Source organism: Gavialis gangeticus, unplaced genomic scaffold (genome assembly GCF_001723915.1).
Source record: "Gavialis gangeticus isolate Ggan-Ray unplaced genomic scaffold, GavGan_comp1, whole genome shotgun sequence".
Taxonomy (NCBI): Eukaryota; Metazoa; Chordata; order Crocodylia; family Gavialidae; genus Gavialis; species Gavialis gangeticus.
Genome location: NW_017729007.1, coordinates 5,640,036 through 5,652,691, shown reverse-complemented (window position 1 = coordinate 5,652,691; position 12,656 = coordinate 5,640,036). Strand labels below are relative to the sequence as shown.

General features: G+C 43.8%; 1 protein-coding gene and 1 non-coding gene across 2 annotated transcripts in view; both read left to right on the top strand.

Annotated features, from left to right (window-relative positions):
* The window catches only part of CADPS2 (calcium dependent secretion activator 2), a 794,189-nt gene that overhangs the window by 282,272 nt on the left and 499,261 nt on the right, over positions 1-12,656 (top strand). The window lies entirely within an intron of this gene.
* TRNAA-CGC lies at positions 2,196-2,267 on the top strand. Its single transcript has one exon. It is a non-coding gene; the product is annotated as a tRNA-Ala (tRNA).

Sequence of the window (12,656 nt, the reverse complement as noted above, 5' to 3'; positions counted from 1 at the left end):
CCATCACAAATGTGCTCCTTGATGATCTTCTCAAAGAGTCAACATAGATTTTTTTGTTTGCTTTGTATAGAAATTGAATTTCTAGATAAGGTTTTATCTTTTAAGAGCTATTTGATTCAGATGCCTTTCCAAATAACTGAATTGGGCGTAAATAACATCAAAATTATCTTATGCATATGCATTTTTCATCTCTCAGCTTATGCTGGGGTTTTGGGGGTATTTGTGGGGAGGGGGCTTTAAGGGAGGGGCATTGGGTTTGTTTGTTCATGTTTTTTTATCCTGAAATATAAAACTTATGTATTTCCAGTCCTTTAGCCAATCTGAACATAGTGGGGATAATAGTGGCATGGGAATGAAGTTGATGTCTTGAGGTTGTCACTATGGATCTTATATGGCTTTTGGACGTTTTTCAGGCTGCATATGCCAACTTATTTGTCAACTAAGTACATATTTGCCATTGCCACCTCAGGAAGACCCACTAATATATGATAGACTAACCTTTAGACACTTGCACAATTTTTTTATATATCCTTTTTTGCAACTGCATTTGACAAGCACTTTAGGGACAGTTGTCCATATGGGCTGCCAATCTTCATTTGCATGACTGAATTTGGGAGCAGTTCCATTTTTGAGAGGGTTTCTGCTAGGAATTATTTTGTAGGGTTGCTTGCTGAGTATACCCATATCACTCAAGCTGCACTGAATGCTTTTGACAGTTCTGGTCTTGGCTAAATGGCACTACCCTCCTAGTACCATATTCTCCCACATCCCGTTCCCTCCTCTCCCTTTCCCCCAGATAAGACCTGCATCTTGTTTTTGGAAGGCAGGATGTTGGGGACGGAGGCAGAGTCATGGCTTAGAGAGCTGTTTGCAAGCAGCAGCTTATTTCCCATCCACAAGCTCACTGGATGATTCAGTCAAAAGCTAGAGAGTTAACCTTTTCATAGGCACTGCTGAATTTACAACAACTCCTCTAACTTGGCAGCAGCTGGGAGTGGGTTAAAACTAGACACTTACCCCCCTTGCTTGCTGGTCCATAGAGAAAAGACAACCATTACAGCACAGCTTTTCCATTCTTCTATTCCAGTGAAGAAAATCAGCTTCCCCATTAAACACAAGCTCCATATTTTTGGAGGGCTGGTTTTGTGAGAATGGGTGCAGTATGTGAGTAAACAAAGTACTGAGAGTTGCGATGTCTCCGGCATGGTCAGAAAGAGAAGCAATACGTTATTCAGTCTTTGAAAGACTTTCATCCTTGACAACAGATGTATTGTTTGTTAGATTTAGTTTCATAGATTCATAGATTAAGGGTCGGAAGGGACCTAGTAGATCTTCTAGCCCGCCCCCCCGCCAGGGCGGGAGAACAACAAAAAAACCCCCCAAAAACAGAAACGGGACTCAAATGAGTCCAGCCAGGTAGGCATCCAGCCTCTTCTTAAATACCCCAAGCTTTGTTGTGTACCTGTGACATTACTGCATACATTCCCCCTCTCTAATAAAGTTTTTATCCATTCTTGTAAAGAGCAAGGATTTGTTGTAACTTGTTAGGACAAGAAACACTGAAAAAAGCTGAGGTTTTTCATGACTAATGAACTTCAACATGATGTGTACATCAGTGAAACTGGAAATTCTTTCATATGCTAAATGCTATGGAAAGTTTTAAGTTTTCCAATCTTAAGACTGCCGCAATGCCAAGATCTACTCGGTTATCATTAGCAGTCAATACAATAACAAAATTGAGGCCTGATCTCTGCTTTTTATGTTGTATATGCATACTTTCATTTGTGATGTGTCCTGACTGGTGACAACCCATTTTCACTAAACTTATTTATGTGCATCTTACCTGGGGTTTGGCATTATTACTTGGATGGAGAAACAGTTGCTGGTTGTTTGGAACCTCGTAGATGTCCTTGATTTTTTTTTTTTTTTTTCCCCCCCTAAGGTGTCTAGCTACAATATGCTCTGAAGGTGTCTTTGATAGTTTGGTTTATAAACAACATAGTACTGAGTCTTGATACTTTTATAACTGTTGCCTGATGTAGGAATTAACTTTGTTACACATGTGGTCACCAAAAGTCTAAACTTAAGAGTATTATTAATGGCTTTATCAAGAACCAGATTATTAGCATCAGGCAGATCATGATTCAGTGCAGAGGACACTGTTTTCAAGATTCTTTATTAAAAGCTTTCTGAAAGGGGATGTAGCTCAGTGGTAGAGCGCATGCTTCGCATGTATGAAGTCCTGGGTTCAATCCCCAGCATCTCCATCTTTTAAAGGCAACAAAAAGTCTTTTTTTTAGGTATGTAAGGAGTAAAAGGAAGAAGCAGGGCAGCATAGGACCCCTACTGAACAAAGAGGAACAATTGGTAACAGAGAGTGGGGACAAGGCTGAGCTATTCAATACGTTTTTTGCCCCAGTGTTCCTGAACAGGGCTCAAGATAAGTCTCCTAATGGGTTCTTAGATGGGCATCAGAAGGACACCAGCCTACCAACTGTCGACGTTGACTTGGTACAGAGTCACTTGGATGGACTGGATGTGTTCAAGTCACCAGACCAGGCCCGGATGAGCTGCATCTGAAGGTACTGAAGGAATTGGCCAGTGTCATAGTAGAACTACTGACATGGCTGTTTGAGCACTCGTGGTGCTTGGGTCAGGTCCTGGAGGACTGGAAAAGGGTCAGTGTGGTCCCTATTTTCAAGAAGAGGAGGGAGGAGGATCCGAGTAATTATAGGCCAGTCAGTCTCACCTCCATCCCTGGAAAGGTCTTTGAAAAGATTATGAAGGATCATATTGTGGGAGTCCAGTGGGAAAAATAATACAGCAGGGAAATGGATTGGTAGCAGGTAGATTATGCCTGACCAATCTGGTTTCATTTTATGACAGGGTCACATAATGCTTAGACACAGGAGTAGAGGTGGATGTTGTTTTCTTGGATTTTAGCAAGGCCTTCAATCGAGTATCTCAACCTATTCTCATAAATTAAGAGGCTGTGACATAGATGTTTACATGATATTTACACGGTCTGGTGGATGGCAAATTGGCTTAGCATCGCATCCGGAGAGTGGCAGTTGACGGGTTGGTATTGACCTGGAAGGATGTGGGTACTGGGGTCCCACAGGGTTCAGTCTTTGGATCTGTACTCTTCAATATCTTCATCAGTGACTTGGATGTGGGTGTGGTGTACTCTGTCCAAGTTTGCAGATGATAGTAAATTGTGGGGTGAAATGCACACTCCAGAGGGTAGGGAACAATTGCAGGCAGACCTGGACAGGTTGGAAAAGTGAGCACTACACAATAGGATGTAGTCCAACAAGGACAAGTACAGAGTGCTGCACCTAGGGTGCAAAAATATCCAGCACATCTACTGGCTAGGAAGTGACCCTCTCAGCAGCACAGAAGCAGAAAGGGATCTTGGAGTCATAGTGGACTCCAAGATGAACATGAGTCGTCAGTGTAACGAAATCATCAGCAAAGCTAACTGCACTTTATCACGCATCAGCAGATACATGACAAATAGATCCAAGGAGGTGATACTTCCCCTCTTTGTGGCATTGATCAGACCGCAGATGGAATACTGCATCTAGTTTTGGGCACCGTACTTCAAGAAGGACATTGATAGACTTGAGGGTCCAGAGGAGTGCCACTTGTATAGTTAGGGGCTTACAGGACAAGCCCTATAAGGAGAGACTGAGGGACCTGGACCTCTTCAGCCTCCGCAAGAGAAGGCTGAGAGGTGATCTTGTGGCTGCCTACAAATTCATTAGGAGGGCACAGCAAGGGATCAGAGATGCTTTGTTCACCAGGGCCCCTCTTGGGGTAACAAGAAACAGTAGTCGCAAACTGACAGAGAGGAGATTTAGGCTAGCTATTAGGAAAAACTTCTTTACGGTAAGGGTGGCCAAAATTTGTAATGGGCTTCCAAGGGAGGTGGTGCTCTCCCTTACCTTGGGGGTCTTTAAGAGAAGGCTGGATAGGCATCTGGCTTGGGTCATCTGACCCCAGCACGCTTTCCTGATTGGGCGGGGGGTCAGAATTGATGATCTGTTGAGGTCTCTTCTGACCCTAGCAACTATGAATCTGTGAATATGATTGTTTGTACGGCTTGGACAGATGATACAATTACACAGGTGTAATCAGGGTTTACGCTGGTGTAATCAAGGAACAAGCAGGTGACAAAAGGTTCTACTGGTAAAACAACTTATCAGAGCTCATGAGGATTATGCTGGCAAAAATCAGGTAAAACTACACTAGTGTAACTTACATAGGTGTGTCAAATGTCGGCTTTATCGAGTAACCTTTTTGCTCAATGCAAATATCATGCAACACGGAGCTGGCAAGCCAAGCTCGCGGTGTTGGTCATGGTGGTGCGGTCGGGTGGTGGCAAATTGGATACGGACAGGTGGGAGTTTTGGCGATGGAGTCTGAGCGGCACAGGAAGCGTAATGGTTCCTTAAACAAGATGGAATTTATTTAACTTATGCTTAGATGCGTAGGAAACGATGTCTTCAGTTACAGTGAACAAACAGGTGAACAAACAAAGGGGTCTGTTGGCCCACAGGGTTCTCCAACAAGCCCTTGCTTTCTACCTCTGACGAGGTAGGTGCGGCTGCCTGTTGGATAGTCCTAGGGCTGGTCAACAGCTCATAAATTGGTAACACACAACGAACTGTAACGATGTGACGCCAGTCCAGTAAGGACAACGAAGAGCCGAAATGGTGTCTGAAGCAGAAGTCAGGAGCCAGTGAGACGAACCGAGGATCCAGCCAGAGCCAGTGAGGAACGATCTGAATCGATGTTGATAGCCGATGCCAAAGGTAAGTCGAAGCCAGGAAATCCAAACAGCAACGTAATAACAGCAAAGGACACGGAATGCCAATCGAGGGAGGAGATCAATAGGCCCAGAAGCCTGACTGAAAGACAGTCCCTGGAACACCAGCCTCTGTCTCCAGCTAACGCGATCTCCCCCCGAGGGAGGGGCTCACAGAACTTTTATTTGAATTTAGTGGCCAATCAGAACACTCAGAGGGAAGAAATTTCTAGTCAGATTACCTCATGCTTTTGCTGTTGCTGAGCTTGCCTCTGTGGGGAAAGTAGGTCAAACATGACTGACAGGTCCGCAGGTCACCCAGGGGGCACGAGCTGGGTGAGCCTTGGAACTTTTCACTCTCAGACGTCAACTGTGCATGTCAGGTACAGAACTGTTGTGTTGGCAGCATATACTTAGGATTTTTCTGAGACAGCAAACAGAGTATTACCTGCTTCTTTGCTGTCCAGCTGTGAGGCATTTGAAATGGCTATCCCAAAGAGGTGCACATCTCTCCACTTGGAATTCTGGTGGGTAATTTACATCAGTGTAAAGGGGTCCCCTTAGTTTGATATCCAGATCTTTATTTTAATGTAGAATACTTTTATCTGGTTTGTTTGGTGCCTTAAAATTAGCATGTGGCTGGAGCCTACAGTCAACTGATTGTTGGTCCTGAGGCTAGGATCACACCAGGGTCTGGAACTGGCCCCAGTGCAAGCCCAGCCCCAGGACCAATAGATTTCTAGGGTCAGAAGGGACCTGTTAGATCATCACGTCCAACTCCCCGCTCTGGGCAGGAAAGAGCGCTGGGGTCAAGTAACCCCAGCCAGGTGTTTGTCTGATTTCCTTTTGAACACCTCCAAGGTAGGGGAAAGCACCACCTCCCTTGGAAGCGTATTCCATATTTTGGCAACCCTCACTGTAAAAAAAAATTCCTTCCTGATGTCCAATCTAAATCTGCTTTCCTTCAGTTTATGCCCATTGTTTCTAGTAACCCCGAGGGGTGCCCTGGTAAACAGAGTATCCCCTATTCCCTGCTGACATGGGCCCCCACCCCCGATGAGTTTGTAGGCAGCCACAAGATCACCTCTCAGCCTTCTCTTGTGGAGGCTGAAGAGATTCAGGTCCCTCTATCTGTCTTAATAGGGTCTTACCTGCAGGCCCACAGCCATACGTGTAGCCCTCCTCTGAACCCTTCCCAGGTTATCCACATCCCTCCCAAAACTGCATGCAGTACTCCAGCTATGGCCTCACCAGTGCTACACGGAGGGAAACTATCACCTCCCTAGACCAGCTCATGATACTCCTACTAATTCAAGAAAGGGTGCAGTTAGCCTTATTACCTTGTCACATCGGTGACTCGTTCATTTTTGCGTCAACTATGACTCAGAGATCTCTTTCCACTGCTGTGCTACTTAGAATGGTACTTCCCAGTCTATAGGTGTGTTAGTGATTCCTTTTCCACAGGTGCAGCACTTTGCACTTATCTTTGTTAAATTACATCCTATTCTGATTCACCCACTTCCCAGCCTATCCAAATCTGCCTGAATTCGCTCTCTACCCTCTAGTGTGGGTACTATACCGCATAGTTTGGTGTCATCTGCAAGTTTGGACAGAGTGCTTTCTACATCCTCATCCAAATCATGGATGAAGATACTGAACAGCACTGGTTCAAGGACAGAGCCTTGGGGGACACCGCTGCCCACATCTCTCCAGTTAGAAACTGACCCATCCACCACCACTCCTTGGCTTCATCCCAGAAGCCAGTTTTCCACCAACCTGACTGTGAAAAAAATCCACATTACAGCTACTTAGTTTACTTGTAAAAATTGGGTGCAACATTGTGTCAAAAGCCTTCTTAAAATCCAAGTATAATAATAATTAATTAGCTAGTTATCATCCCTGGCCTGAGACTGGGGTGGGGTTGAAAGGGAGCTGAAGGACCAGGCTGCCATGCATCGGAGATTACAGGCTTCTGGCTTTCCTGCTGGGGATTTTAAACAAGCAGCCCAGCCACAGCTTTTGGAAACAGGTTTTTCACATTCAGCTGATTGTCTATCAGGACAGTTTCAGGTGAACTGGACCTAGGACTGTCCATGGCTGGGATTGACAATCAGCTGATTTGTTGGCCCTAGCCCAGACAACTTCAGATCTGGGCCACAGACCCAGGGGCGTCCAGGGCATGGTCAATAACTAGCTGACTCTTGGCCCTTCATGTGGGGCTGAGACACACAACTTCCACCTTGTTGGTGCTAGGGGGAGCCCAGGATTATGATCTCAGGCTCCGCCTGCATCATCAAATATTAATGGTGCAGTTGGGATCTTATCCCTGATCCTAAAATTGTCCTTGTTGTACATGTGTGGCATCATAGGAGGTGCAATTGTTGGGATCAGGGGCCAGATCCCATTGCACTATTAAGTGAATATGTGCCAGGGACCTGGTCGGCTACAGTGAATTTAGTTTACCCTGGTTCACTTGAATGGTGGAAGAAACAAGAGCCTTCAAATAAAACGTTCTGAGATGAATACATTACTCAGAACAGGCCGAAGCCAGCGTGATTCTGCTAAATGAGAATTCCTGCAGAAGCAGGTTTCAGTAAGGGGTAGAAATTTTGTTTTTTGGTGGGGAAAAAAATATTTAAAAAATATTTTTCCTTATATATGAAGAGCCTTGAAGCTCTGGTTCAAAGAAGTGAAGTTACAAAGAAATATTTTAATTTTTAAGATTCCCTTAAAAAGTCAGATGCTGAATATCCTCATTTTATTCAGCTTTGGGGGATGACACTACAGACATTCAAAAAGCCTGATCCAGAATTGATTCAGTCTTTGCAGGTTAATTTAATGTTCACAGATTGAACTGAGAAGCATGTGAATAGACTTTCACTTCTGATTCCAGAAATGCAACCACATGCGTGCAGTGGCATAGGCTAGAAGCCACGGGGCACTAAAGCAAGCCCTAACTTCCCTTCCGCACTGGCTGGAAGGCTGGAGGGAAGCTGAGCTGGGAGGTAGGGGGGACTGTCCAGGCCCTGGCAGGCCACTGAGTATGATTGGGGAGGGTTTTAAACCCCCACCCTGGTCTACAGGGACCCTAGACAGAGTGTGCCTAGAGGGGGAAGGGGGAAGCAGCTATTGCCAGGTTTGTTCTTGAGCAGCAGGGGGCATGGCCAGCCAGCAGCCCAGGCAGTGCCTCAGGCTCAGGCAGAGGGGAGGATTAACCCCCCACCGCCTCCCTTCTCCCACTGGTACAGGACCCCAGCTGGGGTCTGCTGACTTTTCCCCCCTTCTGGCTGCTTGAGTGGTGTGGGGAGTGACCAGCCAGTGGCCTGGGCAGCGCCTCAGGCTCGGGGGGGGGGGAGGGGAAGGGAAAGGGATTGTACCCTCTTGCCTCCCCTCTTCCTCCAGCTCAGGACCCCAGCCACGGTCTGTCAGGGGGTCCACATCTCCTGCCACTTGAGCGGCAGTAGAGGGAAAAGACAGACGCCCCCAGCTGGTGTCTTGTGCTGGTGGAAGAGGGGAGGCAGGGGGGTTTAATCCCCCTCCTTCTCCCCTGCCTGAGCCTGCTGTTCCACACCCCTGCTCCCTCCAATGCAGTGGGGAAAAGTCTGGCACGGGCTGCTGTGCCCCTGCCAGGCAGACGGGAGTATGTCCCCAGCCGGGTTTCCCGGCCCCTTGTCAGCCAGCCTTCACTGCTCTGGTTAGAGAGTAGAGGGTGGGGCCAATCCTGCTCTGCTCCAGCAGAGAGCCCAGCCCAGCCCAGCCCAGGGCTGCAAAGCATCCTTGGGTGTTGGGGGAATGTGATTTAACTTGAACCAGGAAGGGCTCTGGGACACAAGTTCCATAAACTGGTTTGACCTAAATCAGTTCAGTCTGGTGTTATATTTCACCAGGCTGATCTTAAGCTACTGTGGGCCATTTTGAAACTAGTTTATTTACACTGAATTCCTGTTCTGTTACCGGTTTAAACCCATTTCTGATCACTTAAATCAATTTATGTGTAACTTCTGTCCCTAGCCCTGGATATTTATAACCTTAAAGAGAGACCTAAACAGGATGTTTCAAAAAGGATAATATTTAGATATTGCTTAAATCTCGGGAGAAACTTCTAACTGACGGAACAGTAGAAAGATAGAAACTGCTTAGGGAAATCGGGGTTTCATTCTTTGGAAGTTTTCAAGAAGCAGCTGGATAAGTATGTGTCGGGATTGTTTAGGAGGAGTAGATCCCACAACTTTGCAGGGGGTCAAACTTAAATGATTTATGTCTGCTTTTCAAGCAATTGCTGCCTCATCCTGTTGGGGTATTAAACCAGTGTAAATTAAAAGCTGCAAAAGTATTATTTTTGTTTTTTTGTTTTTAAAAACTGGACCTTTGAATCTCTCTTTTACAAGCTCATATTGCTTTGCCCAAAGTGCTCCTCTAACCTTTTTTAGTCTTAGAGTGTGATTTATGTTAGTGTGGCTCTCCACTCCATGTCATATCTGTGTAAGCTATGCTGCTACTTCACTCAAAGCCAAATACAGCCAGCATGCAACTTGCAGTTATATTTACATAACAGCTGCAACTGACTCATTAGGTTTAATATTGTTGGCTGAGGATAAAATTGCTCTAGCTTAATAGAAAACAGTAAAAATAAACCTTGTCACCAAGATATTTTCCTTCACATTTTTTAAAATAGCATTTAGAAAAAAGGAAGTCATTTCACCTTCAGTGTGTTAGTAGTTTATACATTGGGTTTCACATAATAATACTGAAATATAACATTGGGTTTCACATAATAATACTGACTGACTGAATTTTAGATTAAAAACCAAGTCTGAAATGTGCATAGGTGCATCGTGTTATATAGTAGGGGCCATACTCCTTAGGTTTCATGCCTGAGACTCTGTTCCTGAAGGTACCTACTTGAGGAGTGTAGAAAAGATTGAAACTCACTTCTAAACAAAGCATAAGGGGTAGGTAAGACCTCCTTCCTTCCCCATTCTCCACCCAGGATGGAGGGAAAGTTAGAGGGGGAAAGAGAGAGTGAGAACACGTGTAATAATAATAATATACATATTTCCATTGTATGTCCAGTGTGTATCATAATATACATATTTCTATACGTTACTCCACTGTTACGCTTTGTCTATGTCTATAACAAAAGGTGTCTACATATACATCCAAATATTTTATTCAGATAGGAAGGAGAGGTTTTTCATGGATAACTTTTATATCTTGAATGATAGCACCCCAAATTATTTTTTTTATTCTTAAGATTTATGACTTTTTGTAATACTTTTGGCTTGCCGGGTGCCAATTTAGTCTGTTCCTGAAAGAACATTGGGACAAGTCCTGTACTTAACAAGCATACAAAACTCTTAATAAAAACAATGGGAAATTCGCTTGAGAAAAGACTGCAGAATTTGGCTTATACTGTAAATTTATTAAAAACAAGGCTTGGTTTAAAACTCACTATAGAATCCAAAATAATCTGCAATTACAATTATATTAGCATACGTAGCATTGAAAGTTTTCTATGGTAGCCGAGTGACTTTGTTTGCTTCACCTTGTTGTTTCTTTTCACTCTGAATGGCTTGCTATGTTATCTCATAATTTGGCTGAATACACACAGCATACGTTTGTCTCTGGTTTTCTACACCACATCAGGTTGGAGCTTGGGCATACTGGAGACTTGAAACTCTTGATCCTCTACCATGGCACAGTGGAGTGCGAGTCACAGGGGTTGGCTCAGAACTTTAATGGAACTTGTGCCAGAAGGCTGTGTTCCACCTTCTTCCAATTATTCTGGGGCTTGTGTGGGCCCCAGAATAATTCACTAAATCACTAAATGGATATCACTGAAATCTTGAGCTTATTTCAGAAGAAGTTTCATCTTTTATCATATTTATTTACTTTTACTGCATTTACATGTTAGGAACTCTGCCAAGATTTTTGGTCAAGATATGGATTATTTCTTAGAGCTGCAAAGCCAAGGTAATTTGTATGAAAGAGAGGATAAAGGAAATTATACATGCCTCTGTCTATATCCATTTCTGTGCTATGTAGCATGCAATGAACTTGAAAGATTAGAGAATGCAGCCCATCATGCTATATTAACTTAGATATTTCCTTATTCATGCTATGTATGGTCCACATACCTGTTACTATGGTACTTCAGCATGCTTTTGCATCGTGGCAGTAAACTAGACTTGTCAGTCATGGGTAGTAAGGAAATGGTTCCTGTAGTTTCCTCCATTTTCTCTGTCTCCACTTAAGCCTGAGCTGATGATGAATACAGTTTGGTACAAGGTCTCAGCCTAGAAGAATGTTAACAGGAGAAGCCGAGGTAAGTCAGAAATAAATAATCTCATTCCTGCTATAGCCTGTTTGGGAATCTTGATCTCCTAGAAAATCTTGCTTTAATGATCCAGAGTTCACATCCACTAATTTCAGGTATCTTTTCCATATGTCATTGTATCTCATCTGTTATCAGAAATTTAATTCCAATTGTACATGGTACATACAGTTTTTCCATGGCTGGTATAGCCAGTCAGATTTTTAATTCATGTAGTCTGCTCAGGTCTCATAGCATTTGCTATCTAACAAATGTAAGAGCTATTTCTCTTACAGTTAAGCATCTACGTTCTGTCCTTAGGTTCAGTAACAGTCTCAGAGTAGAGTAGGCATGTCTTCTGTATTGCGCTCTACTATACAGCCACATAGCCATTAATAATATATAATATTACAAGCTACCTCATTTTGAATGGCCATACTTAAAGGAAAAACATTTTCCTACCCTGGAGGGACACAGTTATGAAAACCCCACTGTAACAAGTCTGTGGACCTTAGTATGAAGAAAATGCCTTTTTAAATGAGTCCTCAGATGCGTGTCCCCTGAAGACAGAAAAGAGAGAGAAACTGACCTCAAGGATTTGGGTTTGTTGACATAGGCAGAATTTACCTTGTAAGAAAAAAATATTGTTTTTCTCTTTCAGAGTATATTTAACACAATCTCTAATATAGGAGAGTGGATTTGAAAGATCATAGTCATGGAAGCTGTCAGCTGGGGGGAGCTTTAGGAAGCATGCAGTTCCCCCTTGCCAATGCCTGACAGGTCTAGTTTTGCCCCAGCTGCAAGTAGGTTGATATATACATTGTAACTAATCTGTGGACCTTGTTACAAGAAAGGGGAACTTTCTGATATGAAAGGATAAACGTTTCCTTCTTCAGTTTTACTAAATTTCTCAGAGGAGAGCACTATCAAGAACAAAACCTTTTGTGAGTCAAGGCTACTCCCATAGGCACCACTATTTAATTAACCTCTCAGAAATGTTTCTGAAGGATTGTGTCATAAAGAGAGATTATGCTGTGGACAACTTCTTGCAGTCATATTCACTTTTCTGATCTCACAACACTCCTAAGGTGAGTAAAGCAGTAGGTGATATGGAATGCTCTTACTGATAGGTTTTTCTTCATATGGAATACTAGTGTCTAAGGGAGAAAAGGTTTCTAGGGCCCCTGGCAGACAATACATTTATCGCACAATAAATTGTAATATGCCACATGTGCAAGCAATTTATTGTGTGGCAAAACAACTGCAAAGATGTTACCTGTTAAATGTGGAACATCTATGTGGGTAGTTTGTATCGCACATTAATCTGAACATGTGGCATATATGCTCTTCCCTCTTCCACACACCCTACCTCCTTCCCCCCAAGGAGAAGAGAGAGCAGCTGGCTCCTTGATAGCCAGAGCTGTTAGAGAAGCTTGCAGTCTGCCCTGTACCATTGTTGCCTGGCAGCAACAGCAATGGAGTTACCAGAGAAGTACTTAAAAGGTCTGTGTGTGAGGAGTACCCAGTAGGGCT